Below are 25,440 nucleotides of genomic sequence, written 5' to 3' on the forward strand. Positions count from 1 at the left end.
CATTTTCCAGGCCTGTGGTTACTGCTGAGTTTTCCAAATTTGATGGCATATGGAGTGCAGCAGTTGCACAGCATCATCTTTTAGAATTTGAAATGGCTCAACTGGAAATCCATCACCTCCACTAGCTTTGTTCATAGTGATGCTTCCTAAGGCCCATTTGACTTCACATTCCAGGATGTCTGGCTGTAGGTCAGTGATCACACCATCATGGTTATCTGGGTCATGAAGATCTTTTTTGTATAGTTCTTCTGTGTATTCTTGCTACCTCTTCTTAATATCTTCTGCTTCTGTTAGGTTGCTACCATTTCTGTCCTTTATTAAGCCCATCTTTGCATGAAATACTCCCTTGGTATCTCTAATTTTCTTGAGATCTCTAGTCTTTCCCATTCTATTGTTTTCCTCTATTTCTTTGTATTGATCACTAAGGAAGGCTTTCTTTACTCTCCTTGCTATTCTTAGGAACTCTGCATTCAAATGGGTATAATTTTCCTTTCTCTTTGCCTTTAGCTTCTCTTCTTTTCTCCACTATTTGTAAGGCCTCCTCAGACAACCATTTTGCCTTTTTGCATTTCTAAGTGATGGTCTTGATCACTGCCTCCTGTACAATGTCATGAACCTCTGTCCATCATTCTTCAGGCACTCTATCCATCAGATATAATCCCTTGAATCTATTTGTCACTTCCACTGTATAATCTTAAGGGATTTGATTTTTGTCATACCTGAATGGTCTAATGGTTTTCATTACTTTCTTCAATTTAAGTCTGACTTTGGCAATAAGGGGTTCATGATCTGAGCCACAGGCAGCTCCCAGTCTTGTTTTTGCTGACTGTATAGAGATTCTCTATCTTGGGCTGCAAAGAATATAATCAATCTGATTTTGGTATTGAATGTCTGGTGATGTCCATATGTAGAGTCCTCTCTTGTGTTGTTGTAAGAAGGTGTTTGCTATTACCAGGGTGTTCTCTTGGAAAACTGTAAGCCTTTGTCCTGCTTCATTTTGTACTCCAAAGCCAAATTTGCCTGTTACTCCAGGTATCTCTTGGCTTCCTACTTTTGCATTCCAGTCCCCTGTGATGAAAAGGACATCTTTTTTGGGTGTTAGTTCTAGAAGATCTGTAGGTCTTCATAGAACTGTTCAACTTCAGCTTCTTCAGCATTACTGGTTGGGGTGTAGACTTGGATTATTGTGATATTGAATGTTTGCCTTGGAAATGAGTAGAGATCATTCTGTAGTTTTGGACTCTTTTGCTGACTATGAGGGTTACTCCATTTCTTCTAAGGGATTCTTGCCTATAGTAGTAGATATAATGGTCATCTGTGTTAAATTTGCCCATTCGTGTTCAGGAGCAGTGACCCCACAAGAGACTGACCCAGACCTTCCTGTGAGTGACCAGGATTCTCTGGCGGAGGCCTGGGTTGGTGGTTTCTGGCTGCAGGGTCAGGGGCACTGAGTGGGGCAGTGCATGCATGGGACATTTTGAAGGAGGTTCCCATTATCTTTATTACCTCCACCATAGTTTGGTCTCTGGTCAAACAACAGGGAGGGAATACAGCCCCACCCATCAACAGAAAATTGGATTAAAGATTTACTGAGCATGGCCCTGCCCATCAGAACAAGACCCAGTTCCCCCTACAGTCAGTCTCTCCCATGAGGAAGCTTCCATAAGCCTCTTAGCCCTCAGAGGGCAAACAGAATGAAAACCACAGTCACAGAAAACTAGTCAAACTGATTACATGGACCACAGCCTTGTCTAACTCAATGAAACTATGAACCATGCCATGTAGGGCCCCCCAAGACGGATGGATCATGGTGGAGAGTTCTGACAAAACATGGTCCACTGGAGAAGGGAATGGAAAACCACTTCAGAATTCTTGCCTTGAGAACCCCATGAACAGTATGAAAAGGCAAAAAGATATGACACTAAAAGATGATCTCCTCAGGTCATTCATTAGGTGCCCAATATGCTACTGGAGAAGAGTGGAAAAATAACTCCAAAAGGAATGAAGAGACAGAGCCAAAGCAAAAACAATGGCCAGTTGTGTATGTGACAGGTGATGGAAGTAAAGTCCGATGCTGTAAAGAACAGTGTTGCGTAGGAACCTGGAATGTTAGGTCCATGAATCAAGGCAAATTGAAAGTGGTCAAACAGATGTCAAGAGTGAACATCGACATTGTAGGAATTAATGAGCTAAAATGGACAGGAATTCAGGCTTAAATACCATTTTAATAGGGAAATGGGAGGAGGAGTGTAGGTTTCTTAGGGAAAAGTAAATGCTTTTAGGAAAGATGGACGAGCCTTTAGAAGAACAAATGGGAAGTATGATAGTTTGTGGGAAAATTTGTTGAGGAGTCATGTCAACTTCTCCCCTCCCCTCCTGTGATAAGCATCAATCTTTCCTGTTTGATGAAACTTCTAGGTAGGGGATTTATGACAACTGAGTTCCTTTTGGAGGATCTGTCTTTAGGTAGATAAGAGGAGTTCAGAGAAAGCCTCTCCCTGCATTTGTTGCTTTTCAAGTACCTACAGCTCAAAATAATCACTATGCCAAAGTGGTATATTTTGGGGTGGAATGTTTTGAACTTCTATAGTTATATTTTGGCATGGCACATTTTAGTATTTAAGTATTTTTTTCTGTATTTTATTTATTTCAATTAGGAAGAGGTAATTCCTTTATTAGTTCTATATCACTTTCTGAATTCTCCATTCCCTGAAGTATTGTAGTAGTCAGAACCCCTCCATGAATTCTGTTTTTATTAAAGTCACCAAATGCATCTGAAGACAAAGAGCAGATACCTTATTTGCCCACAGTTGATAGGTAACTCATTTTTTGCTTCTGCAATATTAGTCCTTCCTGTCTTTCTACACTTTAGATTCATTTTCCTGTTCAATCTCATCACTGGCCCTTCTTCCTAAGACTGCCAATTAAGTTTTCAAGATCTATCTTTGGCTATCATTTCTGCTGTCTATAGATAGATAACTCCATAGCTAAGGATATAATCTGATAATTTAAAAAATTGTATTTCCAGAGATTTCTCTCCTGTTTCAGAACAAGTTTATCTGACATCTGGATATCCACCATGTATTTCCCTTTAAACTAACATGTTAAAAGTCAAATTTATCACTTTGCCTACAAGGACTCACTCTGAAAATCCCTGCTGCCTGCTTCCCCACTAACTACACATGATTCTTTTTGACTTTTTAATTCCAAAAAATGGCAAGCCGTTCATCTATATACTCAAGCCACTTCTTTGGGAATCCTCCTCATTTCTTTCTCTTTTGGCCAGCACGTTCAAGAAATAAATGCATCATGTCAATTCCCCACCCCCCCAAGCTTGTTTAATTCATCCATTTCTCTTCTTGTCCATTTCATGCTACTTAAGAATAGGCTGTCTTCCTTCTCACCTAGTTTGTGGTAGGATATTTATTACCTCTCTCCGTACTTCCAATTTTGCCACTCTACAATAAAATAAATTTTTTTTTTCTTAATAGAATATCTTCTCCTAAAAGTATTTTATGCATACTACTACTTCAGCCTGGGGTATCTTTTCTATCTCTGCCTCTTTAGCTGAAGAACTCCTATTTACCATTCATTACTTGTATTACTTGTAATCCAGGAGGCCTTCTCAGACTCCCAATGGTGACTGTTCCTCCTTGTGCATGTTCTTGTCACAGCACTTATCACATCATGTTTTACCTGCAGGTAGCTTGCTGCTGCTACTACTGCTAAGTCGCTTCAGTCATGTCCGACTCTGTGCGACCCCATAGACGGCAGCCCACCAGGCTCCCCCGTCCCTGGGATTCTCCAGGCAAGAATACTGGAGTGGGTTGCCATTTCCTTTTCCAATGCATGAAAGTGAAAAGTGTAGGTGAAGTCGCTCAGTCGTGTCCGACTCTTTGTGACCCCATGTACTGCAGCCCACCAGGCTCCTCCGTCCATGGGATTTTCCAGGCAAGAGTACTGGAGTGGGTTGCTATCGCCTTCTCCGATATCAGATAGCCTAACTAGACAGAAAGCTCTTCTCAGCCTTTTTGGCTAAGATCAAGTGTAGCATCTGTTCTTATAAGTTTAATATCTGATACGTTCTCTATCTGAGGACTATATATTAAATGGATTTTTGAAGCAGGGAGTTGCAATAGGAGCTTACTCTGCGGGGGAAAAAAAGAAAATGAAAAAGGAAGAAAGAAGAAGAAAGAAAGGGGGAAGCACTTTGAAAGCATGCATATATATATATGTGTGTGTGTGTATATATATATATATATATATATATATCCAGTGCTATGTACAGGGTCTTGAACATAGTAGCCACTTAGTAAATATTTGTTATATTTTTAAAGAAGAGCAATATTCTCAGTGTCTGTCATTTTATCCAAAGCCAATGAAATGTTATTTTGGCAAGTAATATCCCCCATTCCAAATATTGTTAAAAACAGAATAGATTCTCTCTTAATATTGATTGTAGTTTAGCACAGATCTATCTTGAAAGTAGTAATGAAAGTGACATTAAATAGTGTATTTGATATTTGCTATGCAGTTTATTATACTTTTTCTTCAAGGACCTGACCAATTAGTTGATTATCTGGAAATAAAATCTGCTGGTCTCTATGTATTTAAATTTTTTTACCAAAATAGTCATTGTGCTGAGTTCATCAGTTCAGTTCAGTTGCTCAGTCATGTCTGACTCTTTGCGACCCCATGAATCACAGCACACCAGGCCTCCCTGTCCATCACCAACTCCCAGAGTTCACCCAGAATCACGTCCATCGAGTCAGTGATGCCATCCAGCCATCTCATCCTCTGTCGTCCCCTTCTCCTCCTGCCCCCATTCCCTCCCAGCATCAGAGTCTTTTCCAATGAGTCAACTCTTCGCATAAGGTGGCCAAAGTACTGGAGTTTCAGCTTTAGCATCATTCCTTCCAAAGAAATCCCAGGGCTGATCTCCTTCAGAATGGACTGGTTGGATCTCCTTGCAGTCCAAGGGGCTCTCAAGAGTCTTCTCCAACACCACAGTTCAAAAGCATCAGTTCTTTGGCGCTCAGCCTTCTTCACAGTCCAACTGTCACATCCATACATGACCACAGGAAAAACCATAGCCTTGACTAGACGAACCTTTGTTGGCAAAGTAATGTCTCTGCTTTTCAATATGCTGTCTAGGTTGGTCATAACTTTCCTTCCAAGGAGTAAGTGTCTTTTAATTTCATGGCTGCAGTCACCATCTGCAGTGATTTTGGAGCCCAGAAAAATAAAGTCTGACACTGTTTCCACTGTTTTCCCATCTATTTCCCATGAAGTGATGGGACCAGATGCCATGATCTTCATTTTCTGAATGTTGAGCTTTAAGCCAACTTTTTCACTCTCCACTTTCACTTTCATCAAGAGGCTTTTGAGTTTCTCTTCACTTTCTGCCATAAGGGTGGTGTCATCTGCATATCTGAGGTTATTGATATTTCTCCCAGCAATCTTGATTCCAGCTTGTGTTTCTTCCAGTCCAGCGTTTCTCATGATGTACTCTGCATATAACTAAAATAAGCAGGGTGACAATATACAGCCTTAACGAGCTCCTTTTCCTACTTGGAACCAGCTTGTTGTTCCATGTCCAGTTCTAACTGTGATTCCTGACCTGCATACAGATTTCTCAAGAGGCAGAGCAGGTGGTCTGGTATTCCCATCTCTTTCAGAATTTTCCACAGTTTATTGTGATCCACACAGTCAAAGGCTTTGGCATAGTCAATAAAGCAGAAATAGATGTTTTTCTGGAACTCTCTTGCTTTTTCCATGATCCAGTGGATATTGGCAATTTGATCTCAAGGCTGAGTTTATAGACTATGCCAAAAAAAGTATTTAAAGTTATGTGCTTTCTATGTAATGTTCCTATATAGTTGAGTAAATGTTTATGAATTTGAATGTAAAAGTGCATTAAATTTTATTTCTAACCATTTTAGGAGTATTTATTAGACTATTTTCATGAATAAATAAATTAGTAATTGATTTCAGAGAGTAGTGAATAAATAAATAAATCAGTAATTGATTTCAGAGAGTAGTGTTTCAACAGAGGGGAATATTTCAGATGATCTTCAGAAATATTTCACATGAAAAGGATAATTATTTACACATATTACTATACATCTGTGTATCAAAGTATGATAAATATGGAGTATACAATTCTTTCTTTTAGATTCCCAAATCAATTTAGTGATCAAGTGTTTGAAGGTACCTTCATATAAAGAACACCAGAACAAGAGTGGAGCAAAATATTTTGCTTAAGCTCTGTTAAAATATTTTCTTAAAAATGTATTCTGTAAGGTTGGTCAGGTCCTTGTAATAGCTATACTGGATATATTAATATTAGAAAAAGGTTTTGAGATAAGAAATATTACTTGAAATAAAGTCATTTCTTAATAATAAGAGGATCAACATATCAGGAAGATATAGCAATTACAAATTGTACACATGTAGAACCAGAGCCCCATAATACATGAAGCAAAAAGTGAAATAGCTCAAAGGAGAAATAGACTATTCAACAATATTAGAGATTCCAATACCTATTCTCAGTCATGAAAAGAATAATTAGGCAATCAGCAAACATATAGAAGGCTTGAATACATTATCACCAACTTGACTTGTTTGACATCTATAGACTGATCCATTCCAATAACAGCAGAATACATGTCATATCAAGTGTACCGTAGCCATTCTCTAGACTATATGCTATGCTGGAAAATAAGCCTTATCAAGTTTAAAAAGATTAGAAAAAAACATCATCCAAGACACAACAATAAAACCCAGAAAAAGATAAAAATAAAAATTTCCTCTCAGAATAAACTATAAGTTAAAATTCCAAAATCAATTAAATCATGTAATGCTAAGAAAGAAAAATAAATAACAATTAGGGCATAAGTTAACTCCATGTAAAGTTACTGATAAAAAAGAGTCACACAAAGATTTAAAGCATTTTTATTTAGAATATTTAAAGGTTAAATGAAGTAACACTATTAAAAAATAACAGAAACATAAAGTAAAAATTCTAGAACAACTAGAAATAAAAAATGGTGTAAATTATTGAAGAAAAATTATAACCATTGGAATAAAATATTATCAAAGGGAATTGATAAATAGTAATGAGTAATTCATCTAAACAGTTATGTCTCTCTTTTCCATTCATTCTTCTATGTTGACTGAAAGTATCCAGACAAATTGCTAACTTTGCTCTGTTCTTGCTCATTCATTCATTCTCTCACTCAACAGATATTGATAAATATCTCCTGTGGCAGGCAGAGTTTTCGATGCTCTCATAGAGCTTACATTCTAGTAGGAAGAGATGTGCATTAGTTAAAAAATAATTTCATTGTGTGATAAGTGATTTTAAAGAAATAGCATTTCCCTCTCTGAGTTTTAGTATAGTTTCTGACTACAGAAATCATTCTTGGAAGCTTACCTGGGACAGCAAGTCTGGATTTATACAAGGTTATTTAGCAGGTTAAATAGCTCCCAATAGTGAGTGTAGTCCAAGCTGCTGGCTAAGGGGTGAATCATTATGGTAGTTAAAATGTCATTGTACCAATAAGTGTTTCTACTTTAGAAATAATTAGACTTACAGACATCAAATCCAGCATAAGAAACATAAAAATATAGGACCTAACAGCTGTTTAACACTGTATCAATACAATATTTCTTTAATACCCAGTGCAGATGGAGAATTAATTGAGGAGACAAGAAAAGCCAAAGAAAAGACATGGAAACAGAACAGAGAGAATATGTGATTAGATTGCTTTCCTTTTCTCTTTTCCTCATCTTATTTAAACTGGTAATCTATGGTCATAGATTTCAAGATTGTTATATATTCAAGTTTATTGTACTGTATTTTATATGTAAATACCTATGTTACTTTGTACTGTGCCTAGTTCATAAGCCACACATTCCAACAAGCACTTTTATTGCCCTTGTAAGTCATAAAAAGTTTACTCTTTTATTTTTTAATATTCAATAACTTCATTTTAAACCAAGCTGCACAAGATGGGTTGGGATAAAATAAAAGGTTGGGATAAAATAGAGTTATCCCAATTTTCTAGCCCCAAATTATCTGAATAAATTTAAAACTTTCCAAGATTCAGGTGTTGGTCCAACCCAAAGTAAATATTATTGTCTAACTTAATCCTGGAAGTAGTAAATTATGCACATTTGCTATAGAACATGTTAATTATCTCAATAAATACAGTAATAGTAGACAAATATAGACATTTTAGAAGAATGGAATCATTGAGGAAAGACCATCCCATCTGCTGAAAGGGTGAGCCTTTCATAACATTCTCAAGTGACAAATGAGGAGCATACTTTTTCCTTTGAGAGATGTTTGATTAGCGTCTGCAGGAGCCAGGGAAAACATCTAAAACAATAACTAATGCCTAATACAAAGCACAGTCAGGTTTATTTGTGATCTTTATCAGTCCCTTAGGGAAAATGATGTGGAAAATCACTGCAAAGAAATAATTCTCCAGAAAACACATCATTCAAATGGCTTTTCTATCTTACCTATCTGATAAATACAGGAGTAGGAGAGTATAGCTTAATACTCAAAGTCAGAGACTTAAAGGAAAGACACTTATTTTAGTCCTGAATGGAAAGGCTGCATTTCAAGCTCAGACCAACACACCAGGAAAGAGAAAAAGCAGACAGAAAAGGGTAGGTCTATATACTTTGAAAACTATTCACATGATAACATCTGAAGGATTCTAATGCAGCTACTCACATATCATCCAATGAGCAAAGACAGATTAGAGTTAAAAGACTTAAGTCTTTTGTATGGCTCTATTACTGTGTGATTTCAGAGAAGTTAAGCACTTGGCTCCAGCATACCAAGCAGAGTGAATTGGAGGCTATAGCACCTTCCCTTCTCAAGTTATATTGTTAGGGAGGTAAAGCAAAGGAGATAAAACCCATGATAAAATTAAAACTTCTACAGAAATGTGATCAACTATCCAAACAGAGGGAGCTCAATAAGGTTTTGCAGAAATCAGTAAAGAATCTTTCCCAAGTTAATACTTACCATGTGTAAATGCATATTGTTTGAGAGTCTCTTCCTATTACATCATTAGCAATCAGTATAGCTCTAAGAAAGAATTATGTCTCAAATAAGAAGCAAATTAGCCCATCTCAGGGAAATGAACAGCTATTAGTACACACAAACTTTAAGAAATATCTGCTCTAGCTTAAGAAATTCAGCATATGAGAGATGCAGGTGAGTTCCTGCCATGAAGTCATCCTATTCTCTGCTGCTGCTGCTGCTGCTGCTGCTGCCGCTAAGTCGCTTCAGTCGTGTCTGACTCTGTGCGACCCCATAGACGGCAGCCCACCAGGCTCCCCCGTCCCTGGGATTCTCCAGGCAAGAACACTGGAGTGGGTTGCTATTTCCTTTTCCAATCCTATTTTCAAGACCTTTCAAGTGGGAGATTGCACACCTAAGAGTCCTTGTCGTCTCCAGATCCCATCCCGAGCTGCTCCCACCGTTGCTAGCCTGTGTGCTCCAGGGGTGCCTGCTCTGTTCTTTAATAGGAAAGAATCATGAATAAGTTCTTGCCAGTTTGTCAGGTAGAAGAGGTGATAGAGTAATCATTTTATTTTAAGGCAACAGTCAGGGCCTGCGGGGCCTAGCACCTGGCCAAGTGTCTTAATTTTCAAGTCGATTATTTTTCTCTCACCTTCCATTCCTAACTTCCAACTTCCAGGGATGAAATTCCATAAGAATGATAAGTTCATGGAAACTGTACTTGATGAGTTAGATCCTGGAGTCTTCTTCCAAAATTACAAACAAGTTATTAGCATAGGAAAATCTTTTGCCAGAAAACTGTTTTGTATGTGCTTTTTTGCTAGGTAACCTTTCAATGCTAGATTAGAAATCAAGGGTTCTCATTTTAAAGACTACTCCATAAAAAGCATCAATGATACCCTCTGAAAACTGTTTACTTATTCTTTAGAGACATTGTGTCCAACTCAGGAGAAAGAATAAAAACTCATGTAAGCAGAAGAAGAACATATTTTTTTGTCTTAGCCATACTATTTATATTTTCCTCATTAAAAAACAAAAAAAAACAAAAAACAGTTGTATCGACCTATATTCATATCCTTGCTTTGAGATCAAGCAATTCTCTTGCTCAATAATATGCTACCTTCCCAGTGCTTTGCACAATAAAGTTCAAGTTGTTTTATTAAATGCTTAAGTACCTCTTGATTTAACTCAAACTATTTTCCTGGTTTTAAACTTCCTGTTCCCCGTTTCCTCCTGTGCCTTCCACAGCATACTACACTGAGTTACTCCTAATTTCATTTAAATACTCCTACCACAAAATATCCAACTATAGATTTGCTTACATTTTTTTAAATCTAATATATTCTTCTTTCTGTTTATTGAAGTCCTCCACCTGCTCAAAGCTTAGCTGGAGGTGATTTTATCTATGAAATCTAGTCTAGCTTCTGTAGTTAAAATTTAATCTCACCTTCCTCTCTGCTCTCATGTTTTTGTGTACTTCTTCCATGTCCCTGCTTTGTTTTTAGATATTTATGTGCCTGATGGTCCAACCCAATAGGTTGCAGGATCCTTAAAGCAAGATAGTCTGATTTGTTCATCTCTGTTCCGCGTATAACACCTAACAGAGTTTTGAACATTTATATGCGGAAACTGCCAGGACTTCCCTAGTGATCCAATGGTTGAGACTCTGTGCTTTCACTGTAGGGGTCCCAAGTTCACTCCCTGGCAGGAGAACTAAGATCCCACATGCTGTGTGGTGTGGCTGCAAAGTAAAAAAAGAAAAGAAAGAAAGAAATTGCCCAGAGAAGACCTTTTCATAGATAAAGAATGAATTCAAGAGAGAGGTTCACAAGAGAGAAAATCCCAAGAATGATCATTCTGTTATTATCTGATTATTTTTTGCTCTGTCTCATCCATTCACACTCCCACTTTCTGGATAATAACAGTAAAGTAAGAAAACCCGAGAAGCACAGATAGCCAGAGAAGTGTATGTATATAGTCAAAGATGACTATAAATAACCTTTTGGCCAGAGTTATTGGAGGTTATTTGTTCATTAATGTATTCTTAAGGTCATTGTCTCCTACTAGATGGCATTTTTTGTGCATCTCTGCAGTCAGTTGCCTTTGGTAGTTTCAGCATATAGTTCTCTTGCCTTTATTTTTCTGTTTGCAGACTGGTACTTGAAGGTCAGCTCAGAACAAAAATCTAAGAGCACACAAAGTGAAATATGGTCAGAGCTTCTGAGCAAAGATGTTTCTACCAGGATCACCTCTGTCACCATTGCTTTAAGGTTAATATTGAGTTATCACCTCACAGCAGTGTAACTGTTTCCAGTTACACTGGAAAAGGGGAAAAGAGTAAGAAGCCACCAGAAAAAGAACAGATGGGGAGAGCTCCACAGGACTTTGTTTACACTCTTGCTTTCTCTTCGCTCTATCAGAGGAATGCAAGCCTTAAAATGGAGAGAAGTCTGAGATTATTAACACAGTTTGTTTTGCATCTTGTTTTCGTGCACATGACATTCTCCCTGAGCCACAGTTATTGATCACTTGAAGACAGGTGAAAGTGATAGATTAGGCTTGTTACAGGTGACGTGTAGAGAGAAAGAAAGATAATATTTTGCTTCAGACATTCAAAATAGGATTTATAGGACAGTGTTGTATGGTATGGTCTGGTATAGTCAGTATAGTCTGGGAAACCAAACTTTTCAGAATGTTTTTTTTTTCCCCTAAATCCCTATATTTCCTCCATTATCATGTCAGTTACCATGCCGGGAGAACTGTAAGTTATATGTAAGGTAGGAAAACACGTGGATACCTCATGTTTTGGTCCTGAGATACTTGGGTAATATTGGGGGATAGATGGAAGCAGAAGATGAAGACTACATGTATACCACCTGCCCAATCGGAGATGGGAGTGTTAGAGGGAACGCCTAGAGAAAGAGGGTTTGTCTATTTCATGGTTAAAAACATGGAAGGAGCTCTCAGGCTGCTTCTCGCCTGTGCCTGTCTGGGAAGTGACACTGTCAAGGGTTGTTGTTCAGTCGCTAAGTCATGTCTGACTCTGCAATCAGATGGACTGCAGCATGCCAGGCTTCCCTGTCCTTCACTACCTTTCAGAGTTTGATCAAACTCATGTCCACTGAGTCAGTGATCATCTGACCATCTCATGCTCTGTCATCCACTTCTCCTCCTGCACTCAGTGTTTCCCAGAATCAGGGTCTTTTCCAATGAGTCAGTTCTTCACATCAGGAGGCCAAAGTATTGGAACTTCAGGATTAGTCCTTGCAGTGAATATTCAGGGTTGATTTCCTTTAGGATTATCTGGTTTGATCTTCTTCCTATCCAAGGGACTCACAAGAGTCTTCTTCAGCACCACAGTTCAAAAGCATCAATTATTTGACGCTCAGCCTTCTATATGGTCCAACTCTCACATCCAGACATAACTACTTGAAAAACCATAGCTTTGGCTAGATGGACCTTTGTCAGTAAAATAACATCTCTGCTTTTTAATATGCTATCTAGCTTGCCATATCTTTTCTTTCAAGGATCAAGCGTCTTTTAATTGCATAGCTGCAGTCACTGTCATCAGTGATTTTGGAACCCCCTCCCCCCCAAAAAAAAAAAGAAAAAACAAATCTGCCACTATTTCCTTTTTTACCTCCTGTCACGTGTACTCAGTGGCATATAATGGTAGCATGGTAGATGGAAGACTAGAGTTTAGTGTTCTGTGTAGCTCTTAGATCCTGTGCATCATGGGAAGGACTCAGAACTTCAGTTAAACCCTTAAAGGATTTTGCTGCAGCTGGAATCCTCCTGCCAAGGCAAGAGAGACAAGAGAAATGGGTTCAATCCTTGGATCTGGAAGATCCCCTGAAGTAGGAAATGGCAACCCACTCCAGTACTCTTGCCTGGAAAATCCCATGGACAGAGGAGACTGGTGGGCTACAGTCCATGGGGTTGCGCAGAGTTGGACAAGGCAGGGACTGAGCGTGCACGCATGCAGTGCAGCTGGAAGTAAGCTGCATTGTGGACTACTTGGGGACAGGAGCTCAAGGCCTGGGGATACACTCCCACAATAGCTGGGAGTGGGTCCACTTCCAGACCTGGAGTTCCCCAGAAGACATGGCACTTGTGAGAGCCAGAATGATGCCAGTACCAGAGAGCTGACCAGAGAGGGAGAGAGAGAGAGAGGAGGACGAAGAAGAAGATGAAAGGAGGGAGAGTAGGGAAGAGAGAAGGGGGAAGGGAAGTTAGGTTTAAATGTCAGCAGGTCAAGCAGCAACTCAGTGGACAAGGCTCATTGCCACAGAGCGTAGGAACCCATGATAGCGCAGGGGTGCAATTTGTGTGCAAGGATCTCCTCCTGACACTGCCTTAGTTACACTAGGCCTCATCCAATCTCTACATAAAAACATGTGACTTAAATACTGATGCTTTTAAAAACGTAAACCAACTGAATATTATTGGTAATGACTAAATTATTGTATTGGGTAAGGGTTTTTTTAGCATAATTTTTAAATCATGGATTTCAATAACAGCTTTTCTTCTATCTAGAGTATGGGGATTCATCTTAGAGTATGGGGATTCATAATGGGTAATCATGTTATTTAAGAGATTATAAAGAATTTGCATTTTTCTGGACTTGTCTGAAGGGTAGTCTGAGTAAAACTGATATCCCAGCACATGGAGAAATACCCCAATTTTGGCACTTATTATTCTACTACTTATTAGAATTGACTGGTCTAAATGACTGGGTGGGTACCCCAATTTTCCAATATTTCTTCTGGAATCTTTCCAAATAACATTTTTTCTAGAAGTCGTCCCAATACTTTTCTCTCCCCTTCTTCCTTTCTGATTCCCTCCGTCCCTTCCGTCCTCCCATCCTTCCTCCCTTTTTCTCTCCCTTCCTCCCTTTTTCTCTCCCTTCCTCCTTTCCTCCCTTCCTTCCTTGCTTCTTTCCTTTGATAGTTCACTAACAATAACAGTAATTGTCATTGGGTATAGGAGAGCTGTGTATTTTTTTTTTTTTTAGTAGAAGCTTATTATGAAGTTCTATTGATTATAACCCTTTTTATTTTTAATTATTTTTTTAATTGAAGCAAAGAGGTTTATTGGCTGTTGTACAGTGCAAGGTTAGCTCGGTAGAGCCAAGCTGCTGAAGCTTTGCTCCTTTCTTTCTTTTTTTAAATATAAATTTATTTATTTTAATTGGAGGCTAATTACTTTACAATATTGTATTGGTTTTGCCATACATCAACATGAATCCACCACGGGTGTACACGTGTTCCCCATCCTGAACACCCCTCCCACCTTCCTCCTCATACCATCCCTCTGGGTCATCCCAGAGCAGCCCCAAGCATCCTGTATCCTGCATTGAACCTGGACTGGCAATCTGTTTCACATATGATAATATACGTGTTTCAATAATATTCTCTCAAATCATCCCACCCTCGCCTTCTCCCACAGAGTCCAAAAGACTGTTCTACACATCTGTGTCTCTTTTGCTGTCTCCCGTACAGGGTTATCATTACCATCTTTCTAAATTCCATATATATGTGTTAGTATACTGTATTGGTGTTTTTCTTTCTGGCTTACTTCACTCTGTATAATAGGCTCCAGTTTCATCCACCTCATTAGAACTGATTCAAATGTATTCTTTTTAATGGCTGAGTCATACTCCATTGTGTATATGTACCACAGCTTTCTTATCCATTCATCTGCTGATGGACATCTAGGTTGCTTCCATGTCCTGGCTATTGTAAACAGTGCTGCGATGAACAGTGGGGTACACATGTCTCTTTCAATTCTGGTTTCCTCAGTGTGTATGCCCAGCAGTGGGATTGCTGGGTCATAAGGCAGTTCTATTTCCAGTTTTTTAAGGACCCTCCACACTGTTCTCCATAGTGGCTATACTAGTTTGCATTCCCACCAACAGTGTAAGAGGGTTCCCTTTTCTCCACACCCTCTCCAGCATTTATTGCTTGTAGACTTTTGGATCACAGCCATTCTGACTGGCGTGAAATGGTACCTCATTGTGGTTTTGATTTGCATTTCTCTGATAATGAGTGATGTTGAGCATCTTTTCATGTGTTTGTTAGCCATCTGTATGTCTTCTCTGGAGAAATGTCTGTTTAGTTCTTTGGCCCATTTTTTGATTGGGTCATTTATTTTTCTGGAATTGAGCTGTAGGAGTTGCTTGTATATTTTTGAGATTAGTTGTTTGTCAGTTGCTTCATTTGCTATTATTTTCTCCCATTCTGAAGGCTGCCTTTTCACCTTGCTGATAGTTTCCTTTGATGTGCAGAAGCTTTTAAGTTTAATTAGGTCCCATTTGTTTATTTTTGCTTTTATTTCCAATATTCTGGGAGGTGGGTCATAGAGGATCCTGCTGTGATGTATGTCGGAGAGTGTTTTGCCTATGTTCTCCTCTAGGAGTTTTATAGTTTCTGGTCTTACGTTGAGATCTTTAATCCATTTTGAGTTTATTTTTGTGTATGGTGTTAGAAAGTGTTCTAGTTTCATTCTTTTACAAGTGGTTGGCCAGTTTTCCCAGCACCACTTGTTAAAGAGATTGTCTTTTCTCCATTGTATATTCTTGCCTCCTTTGTCAAAGATAAGGTGTCCATATAGTTGATTTACAATATTATGTTTCAGGTATACAGCATAGTGATTCAATATATTTATAGGTTATATTCCATTTAAAATTATTAAGAGTTAATATTACAAGAAATACAAGCTATATTCCCTTATGCTGTATAATATATCACTGTTGCTTATTTATTTTGTACATACCAGTTTGTGTGTCTCAGTCCGTTATCCCTATCTCAACCATCCCCTCTTCCCTCTCCCCACTGGTCACCACGTTTGTTCTCTATATCTATGACTCTTTCTGTTTTGTTATACATTTGTTTGTTTTATATTTTATATTCCACATATAAGTGAAAAAGTGTTTGTCTGATTTGTTTCACTAAGTGTAATACTCTCTATGTCTGTCTGCATTTTTTCAGAAAGAATTTCATTCTTTTTTATAGCTAAGCAATATTCCATACATACATACACACCCTTATCCATTCATCTGTTGATGAGCCCTCAGCTGCTGCTTACATGTCTTGGTTTATTGTAAATGCTACTCTGAGCATTGGAGTGCATGTGTCTCTTCAAATTGCTGTTTTCATTTGCAGATATGTCCCTGGGAGTGGAATCACTGGATCATGTGGTAGCTGTATTTTGAATTTTTTGAGGCCCCTGCAACTGTTTTCCAAAGTGGCTGCACAAATTCGCAATCCCACCATCAGTGTACTGGGGTTTCCTTTCCTGCACATCCTTGCTAACATTTATTATTTGTAGACTTTTTGATAATAGCCATTTGACAAGTATGAGGTTATATCTCCTTGTGATTCTGATTTGCATTTCTCTGATTAGTGATGTTGAGCATCTTTTCATGTATCTGTTGGTCATCCGTGTATCTTTTTGGAAAAAATGTCTCTCCAGGTCCTCAAATGAGTTTTTAATTGAATTCTTTGTGGGTTTTTTTTTTTGACATTGAATTGTATGAGCTGTTTATCTATTTTGTATATTAACTCCTTATAGATTATATCATTTGCAAATGTATTCTCCTATACAGTAGGCTGTCTTTTGGTCTTGTCCATGGATTCCTTCACTCTGCAAAAACATTTAAATTTAATTAAGTCCCGTTTGTTTATTTTTGCTTTCATTTCTTTTGCTTTAGGACACTGTTCCAAGAAAAGGTATTTCTATGATTTATATCAAGGACTGTTCTGCCTGTGGTGTTTTTTAGGAGTTTTATGATTTCAGATCTTACATTTAGGTCTTTAATCCATTTTGAGTTTACTTTTATACATGGTGTGAGGACCTAAAGGCTGAGGTGCCTGATATGGAGCTCAAATGCTGAGCTCAAGTGATTCAGGGAAAATAACTACCTTTGTGATCCTTCCTGATAATGGATTCTTGTGGTCAGCCTGTGGTTTTTCCTTAGAGGGATCATCTCTACTTTTCTTACCTATCTTGACGTTGTCTTTTTTCCTTTTGTTGTGAAGATTTTGATTATCCACTTTTCGGGTTCCTTTCAAAAGGAATTATTTCATATGTAGTTGTAGATTTCTTGTGTCTATTGGTGGAGGTAAGTTTGGGATCTTCCTATGCCACCATCTTCAACCTTTCCTACCATATTTTAATTTTTGTTCATTTTTATCAACAATTATTTTTTCTATCTATACATTTCATTTTGAATATCTTTGGCATATTCAAAAATTAAGTATGTAATGGACATTATAGACATTCCAGTAATACACTAGTTTACAAGTATAAAATAAAGTTATCAAAAGCAATGATCAGCATAATCCAAAAATTGTTAAGAAAACACACAAAAAGGAGAAAACACACAGGATCTGAATTAATCCATTTTCTAAGGATATAACATGTGATGAATGTTGGTCTGCAGGCCCCTAATTGTAAATTTCAAACTTCTGTACTTATCAAGTTTCCATAAATTTGTGAATCCTTCACAATAAATTCTAAATCTCTTGGACAAAGATTATGAAAGTCAATTCAAATGTAAATTGACTGACTTTTCCAGACTTTTATGAAAGTCAACAACCCCACCAGATATGTACCTTAGCATGCCAATCAGGATGATTCCATAATTTATCATCTTTGGCTAGGGAAGTATCTGATATAAGCAAACAAAAGGAGAATGATAAGAGGCCTAAGCAAAAGAAATTGGTATTTTTTTCATACTGAGTTCTCTGTTGAGAGCAGCTTTGAAAAATATATGAAGTTGCCTGTAATTGCTAAATTGTTTATCTGGAAATATTTTTGAATTTGTACCAATCCCTGCTCCCCTCATATCTAGATGCCCTAGTCACTGTTTATATTTCTATACAGTTTGACTAGTTCCATAAGAATGTTGCTGAAGTTTGCCACTTATTTTATCTTCATTCAAATGTTTTATCCTACTCTTCCACCTTTAAGTTTATTACCTTTCACACAGATTGTATCTACTTGATATATAGCCAACTTTGCTTATCTCACCTACAGATTTGATCTTTTGCTGCTGCTGCTAAGTCACTTCAGTCGTGTCCAACTCTGTGCGACCCCAGAGACGGCAGCCCACCAGGCTCCCCTGTCCCTGGGATTCTCCAGGCGAGAACACTGGAGTGGGTTGCCATTTCCTTCTCCAATGCATGAAAGTGAAAAGTGAAAAGGAAGTCGCTCAGTCGTGTCTGACTCTTGGTGACCCCATGGACTGCAGCCTACCAGGCTCCTCCATCCATGGGATTTTTCCAGGCAAGAGTACTGGAGAGGGGTGCCACTGCCTTCTCTGGATCTTTTGCTAAGTATGCCCAAATCAAACAGTTGTTTACAGGCAATATCCTGGCAAACTAGGAGCATTCATCTTAAAACAGCAATCAATTGAGACACAATTGCTCAGAGAATCCATTTTACAGGGGGAAATAAGTTAAATCAGTTGTTAATACTTGTATCTTAAAAAATGCCATATAATTTGATATGGTATGGAATCCTGTAGTCCATCTAGGATTACCCATCTATGTTTATTAGTGTAAAAAGAACTTCCATTAGGAGAAAAAGTTGCATTTCCAAATTATTCCCCAAATTGTTTACAACATTTCTTTATATAAGGATACCTAATATTTATAAAGCTATCACTTGTTTTCAAGTCACTTTAACGTAGGTGATTTGTTAAACATCTCCTTATGTTTTTTTTATTACAATTTCCTCTTTGCAATAGTTGTAGAGCCATTCACGTACACCAGTGTTTCCTAAAAAGTAGTTTAAAAACTACTAGTATCCTTAAAAAAGTTAGTTAATATTTCAAAAATTTTCAAAACAGAATTTTGTAAGTAAATTTGAAAAGTTTGTGTTAACAAAGCTAAATGGAATTTTTAGGTCAAAACTCCTTGAAACATTTAATAGTTTAATGTGCTATGTTATTCTTCGAGGAGGTAGCTCACTTATACAGTTTCCCCAGAATTATTTGATTTAATAATTTGTTTTCAAAGAATATTTAAGAACCCTAGAATTCTTCAGTGCACATTTTGGTGAAAACTGTTAATAGTGTCTGTTCCACTTATTAGCTTTTTTTTTTTAAGATTTAAAAAATTATTTATTTTTAATTGTAGGATAATCACTTTACAATATTGTATTGATTTCTGCCATACATCAACATGTACATCACCATATGTAAAAATAGATCGCCAGTGGAAATTTTCTGTATGACTCACGGAGCTGAAACCGATGCTCTGTGACAACCTAGAGGGTTGGGTTGGGATGGGGCGGGAGGGGGAGGGAGGTTCAAGAGGGAGGGGACATATGTATACCTATGACTGATTCTGATATATGGCAGAAACCAACTTATTAATTTTACAGTTCTCTCCTCTTCAGGGAACAACTGTTGTTTTTTAGTATTACCTCCTGAAAATATGATTTCAGTCACTGCAAAGGCATCCAACACAACGGAAACTGCGGGGAGGAGGACAGTGGAAACATCCCGATATTTTACCGCTAGGAGGTACTTACTAAGAGTTCTTAAAGATTAGCCCCCGTTTGTGTTACGGTCAGTGCACCTCTGGTATCACTGCTCTTAAAGGAGTTGTCTCTCAGCCAACTGAAGTCAGATTTTAGGTCCCACGGTGTTCCTGGGTTTACTAGGGGCCTCAGCATTTAAAAGCCACCATATCCAGGGCCAGGCATTAGAACCCTGGACTGAGAATCTTTCATTTCTGCTGCTTCCCTTCAACATATTTTCAGATATACTTCAACTCTCCCTTGAGGGCAACCTCCTCAAACTTCTAATTTTGTTACTTTGATATGACCCATTACACAGAACTTTAATGACTCATCAGAAACAGCCTCTGAGTTTTTGCAACAGTGTTTACTCTTCCTTGAAAAGAATGAAGGTCTAGCAATTAAAAACTCTCCATTGGGAGAAGATAAATATTTCATTCTTGCTGCATTACCATCTCTCAAAGTTTCTGGCCCAAGCAGCCATAAATGAATAAACAAATGAGTAGATAAATAAATAAATACTTAAATATGTAAGAAAGAAATGTTAGGAAATAAGACAAGTAGTCTGTCTTTACTGATCACTTTGCCATTCCTGTCTTTGGTGGGATACCCAGTGACAGCAAGAATGAGTCTTAATATGCATACAAGATATTAGCTTTCATCCCAAATCAACATCTCTTTTAGATCTGTTTAAAATAAAACATTTATTTCAGTGAGGCACAGGTACAGGAAAGCAGGTGTCTAAACCCACACTGCTAGTAAGACAAGCTAGACTCTATCTGACTCCTATCTTTGGGCTCTTGGCCTAATGCTTTGTGTAAGACAGCTTTCCTCTGTGTGAGCTCACATATTTCTTTGTGCCTCTCTTATGTTAATATTCTCAAATCAGTATACAATCAATTTCCTGTTAAAGTGCATGTTCCTTAACTCCTCAGAGCAAAGACTGCATTAGCAATTTTTCTTTTTTAAAAACTGTCTAAAATGCACAAGGCAGAACTTAATTGTTTGCTGAACATTTTGAATGAATAAGCCCCAGGGGATCTAGACTGCATTTATTTATTTAAAATAAATCCTGGACTAAGATGTGGTTTGACTAGCTTATATATAGGAGTCTTAAACCGTAAGCTGGACTAGCTATCATTTTGACCTAGACTCTCTCTCTCCTTCAATGTATTTATTCCAATTAGCTGATAAACGCACAGAGGTCAGATGTGGAGCACAGCTAGACTGTTCTCTGGAGACAAGAAACGCTCATAGTAAATTCTTACTAAATGCTTCTTCTTGTTGGTGATGATGACATAGTTTATCATTTCCAGTTAACTTCTTGCAATATGAGTTGTTTCATTATGACAAAATTTACAATAATATTAGGTACTAGTGCTTCCAGCCTGGGACTAATCACTGTGATGATTAGACACAAGGCTATGACAGTGGTTTGCAGGCAGAAATTAGCATGAGAACAGTCCTTGTGTGAACACGCAGAGAGGTCAATATTACATGATTATAAATTAGCTTGGTGGACTGGTGTGGTCATTAGCTCAGTCGAGTGTTCCTATTTCATATAATTGTTTGCTGCACCTGAATTAATTTGAGTGTTTAAATCCTGCATATTAATTCTGTGCTGCAGGATGTAAAGCTTTGGACTAATCCCTATAATACTCTTTAGTATAAACACCTTAATCAAGCAACAGCTTTATAATTAGTTCTACTTACAGGCTGGATATAATTTACTAGTTTTACAGATCATAAGTTACCACAACTTTTTAATCATAGTAATTATGCTTTAGAATGTAAGCATAAATGGACTTTTCTAGTTTATTCCAAGAATGAAACCAAGGCAGTCAAAATCAGGAGATTAATAAAATCCAATATATGGATACACTTTGTATTTTTATGGCAGCTCAAGATCACTCATCCTTGGAATTTAATCACCAGATTACAGTAGGCTATTGAGCTGAGAAGGTGATTTTTTCTCCTTTAAAAGGAAGCACAATTCTCTATTTATTACATATTTCTTTTGTTGGGTGTGAAAAATGCTGACATGATTTAATTTTATCACAGCAGTGAGTGCTCTGACAATATCCCTCTTGTGTACTAAACCTAGTAAGTAAATAATGGTTTAGTTACAAAGTATGTGCTGATCCATTTTTCTTTTTATCTGTTTTTTCCCCTGAGGATTTTAAAGTACAATCATTTCTGGCATTAAGACCATTTGTATGGTCAGGCTACACAATTTAGAGAGCAGCACTTTAAATTAAGTCTTAAATAAGCATTTAAATTAAATTTAATAAAGAGTTACTTGTATTAATTAAAGTAAATTTATTTAAAATACTTTATTGAGATTTAGGAATGTTATGAAAGATGAGACTCTTCTTATAATACTGCTAAACTTCAGTGGATATATATTATTGGATGAACCAGTTGAAATATGAAATCACTGTCTTCATATATCTTACTGAAATATTTATTTGAGATTTTGATACAAGTTCAATATAGAGGTAACTTTTTCTAAGAAAACTTCATGAAAATAGCTAAAACTTTTAGAGTTTCAATCCTAAAATCTATAATTATATCAGTTCAATTCATTTCAGTCACTCAGTCGTGTCCGACACTTTGTGACCCCATGAACTGCAGCACACCAGGCCTCCCTGTCCATCAGCAACTCTCGGAGCCTGCCCAAACTCATGTCCATCGAGTCCATCCAACCATCTCATCCTCTGTCGTCCCCTTCTCCTCCTGCCCTCAATCTTTCCTAGCATCAGGGTCTTCTCAAATGAGTCAGCTCTCCACAGCAGGTGGCCAAAGTATTGGAGTTTCAGCTTCAATATCAGTCCTTCCAATGAATACCCAGGGCTGATCTCCTTCAGAATGGACTGGTTGGATCTCCTTGCAGTCCAAGGGACTCTCAAGAGTCTTCTCCAACACCGCAGTTCAAAAGCATCAATTCTTTGGTGCTCAGCTTTCTTTATAGTCCAACTCTCACATCCATACATGACTACTGGAAAAACCATAGCCTTTACTAGATGGACCTTTGTTGGGAGTTTCAATGCTAAAATCTATAATTATATAAAATAATATATATGTATATGCATAGTTATAAATACAATTTTGTGAAAATATATGTTTATGTTTGTATACATGCAAATGTAAGTATGCTATGTTAATAACAAAATATAGACAGTGCTCAAACACTTTATTCTGATCATTCTAAAAAATGGTTTTGGTTATCTTGTGGTGAATTTGTTCATAGTAAATTCTATTGATTATAAAAATAGGCAAAATAACTGACAGTATTGTATGACAGGGTCAAAGGTAGCATATAAACACAGTTAATTTAAGGGTGCTGGAGAAGGAAATGGCAACCCATTCCAGTGTTCTTGCCGGGAGAATTCCAGGGATGGGGGAGCCTGGTGCCGTCTATGGGGTTGCACAGAATCGGACAAGACTGAAGTGACTTAGCATAGCATAGCATAAGACCATTTACAGTGATTAAATAATTATCTCATTTAGCATAATGATGTTTTCAGGTAGTTTATGATTAACTGGTATTATGGACAGTGGTTAACTAAGCAACTACACCATTGTAACTCAGAAATCTTTCAGTTGGCTATTTGAGAAAATTTTCAGAACTGAAGACAAATCCCTTAGGACAGAGAACAGACTGAAATGTCACCAAATTCTAGAATAAATAGCCTGGACAGAGAGAAGCTGATGTTAGCTGGAATCTTAGAGATTTCAGAAGGAAGATGTCACTTTTAGAATAGAGACGTATCCAGCTTGTCAAGGGAACTCTAAGTGAACAGTCCCTAGCTATAGGGAGTGGGATCTCCAAAGAATCCTTGAAGTCACTCATGAAAGCCTTAAATCTGTGAGATTCAGAAAGCACTAAACCAGCATTTATCAGTGTTTATCAGTGCTACTGGACTGGAAAAGGTCAGTTTTCATTCCAATCCCAAAGAAAGGCAATGCCAAAGAATACTCAAACTACCGCACAATTGCACTCATCACACATGCTACCAAAGTAATGCTCAAAATTCTCCAAGACAGACTTCAACAGTATGTGAACTGAGAACTTTCAGATGCTCAAGCTGGATTTAGAAAAGGCAGAGGAACCAGAGATCAAATTGCCAACATCCATTGGATCATCAAAAAAGCAAGAGAGTTCCAGAAAAACATCTATTCCTACTTTATTGACTGAGCCAAAGCCTTTGACCATGTGGATCACAACAAACTGTGGAAAATTCTTTAAGAGATGGGAATACCAGACTAGTTTATCTACCTCCTGAGAAACCTGTATGCAGGTCAAGAACCAACAGTTAGAACTGAATGTGGAACAACACACTGGTTTCAAATTGGGAAAGGAGTCTGTCAAGGCTGTATATTGTCACCCTGCTTATTTAAGTTATATGCAGAGTACATCATGAGAAACGCTGGGCTGGATGAAGCACAAGCTGGAATCAGGATTGCTGGGAGAAATATCAATAACCTCAGATACGCAGATGACACCACCCTTATAGCAGAAAGTGAAGAAGAACTAAAAAACCTCTTGATGAAAGTGAAAGAGGAGAGTGAAAAAGTTTGCTTAAAGCTCAATATTCAGAAAACGAAGATCATGGCATCTGGTCCCATCACTTCATGGCAAATAGACGTGGAAACAATGGAAACAGTGACAGACTTTATTTTCTTAGGCTCCAAAATCACTATGGATGGTGACTGCAGCCATGAAATTAAAAGATGCTTGCTCCTTGGAAGAAAAGCTATGACCAACCTAGACAGCATATTAAAAAGCAGAGACAATACTTTGCCAACAAAGGTCCATCTAGTCAAAGCTATGATTTTTCCAGTAGTTATGTATGGATGTGAGAGTTGGGACTATATAAAAAGCTGAGCACTGAAGAATTGATGCTTTTGAATTGTGGTGTTGGAGAAGACTCTGAGAGTTCCTTGGACTGCAAGGAGATCCAACCAGTCCATCCTAAAGGAAATCAGTCCTGAACATTCACTGGAAGGACTGATGTTGAAGCCGAACCTCCAATACTTTGGCCACGTGATGCGAAGAACTGACTCATTGGAAAATACCCTGATGTTTGGAAAGATTGAAGGTGGGAACAGAAGGGGATGAGAGAGGGTGAGATGGTTGGATGGAATTTCCAACTCTATGGACATGAGTTTGAGTAACTCTGGGAGTTGGTGATGGACAGGGAAGCCTGATGTGCTGCAGTCCATGGGGTCACAAAGAGTCAGACATGACTGAATGACTGAACTGAACTGACCAGGCCCTTTGCCTTAGCATTTTCACCCCCATGATACAGCATGGTCATGGGAGGGTGAGAAACCTCACTTTTGAATGAATATTGAAAAGGTGATTATCATATGAATCATAAAATAAAATACAAGAAGCAGTTCTCTAAGTTAGATCTGCAGACTCCTGGGAGTCCCCAGAGAGACCTTTCTAGGAGATCTGGGAGATCAAAGCTTTTTTTAATAATAATACTAAAGCATTATTTATTTTTTTCATTGTGTTGACATTTGCAGTAGTGTTACAAAAGTATCAGTGGGTGAACTGCTGACTCATTAGCCTGAATCAAGACGGTAATACCAAGGTGTACATTGTATTCTTCATCACGGTCCACTGGCACCTAATCCAAAAAACGCTAGTTCCGAGTCATCTTTCCTTCCATTGCTATTATGGCTAAAATATTTCTTACAACTAGATTTGGCATTTCTTGTTTCTTGTCTTACAGCACCTCTTTTCTCTCTTTCCCATGACCTGGGAAGTCCCTGGTACAAAAGTTCCTCCCTGTTACTCTGGATGTTCCTCTGACTGCCCTTTTGCTTTTCAGTTGCCCTCTACTTCTTCTTGAGAGATT

General features: G+C 37.8%; 1 pseudogene; it reads left to right on the forward strand.

Moving 5' to 3' along the window:
- The first annotated feature begins 4,014 nt into the window (after positions 1-4,014).
- On the forward strand, positions 4,015-4,147 carry LOC139184311 (U2 spliceosomal RNA; annotated as a pseudogene).
- The last annotated feature ends 21,293 nt before the right edge of the window (positions 4,148-25,440 follow it).

Source organism: Bos indicus, chromosome 7, assembly GCF_029378745.1.
Source record: "Bos indicus isolate NIAB-ARS_2022 breed Sahiwal x Tharparkar chromosome 7, NIAB-ARS_B.indTharparkar_mat_pri_1.0, whole genome shotgun sequence".
Lineage (NCBI taxonomy): Eukaryota > Metazoa > Chordata > Mammalia > Artiodactyla > Bovidae > Bos > Bos indicus.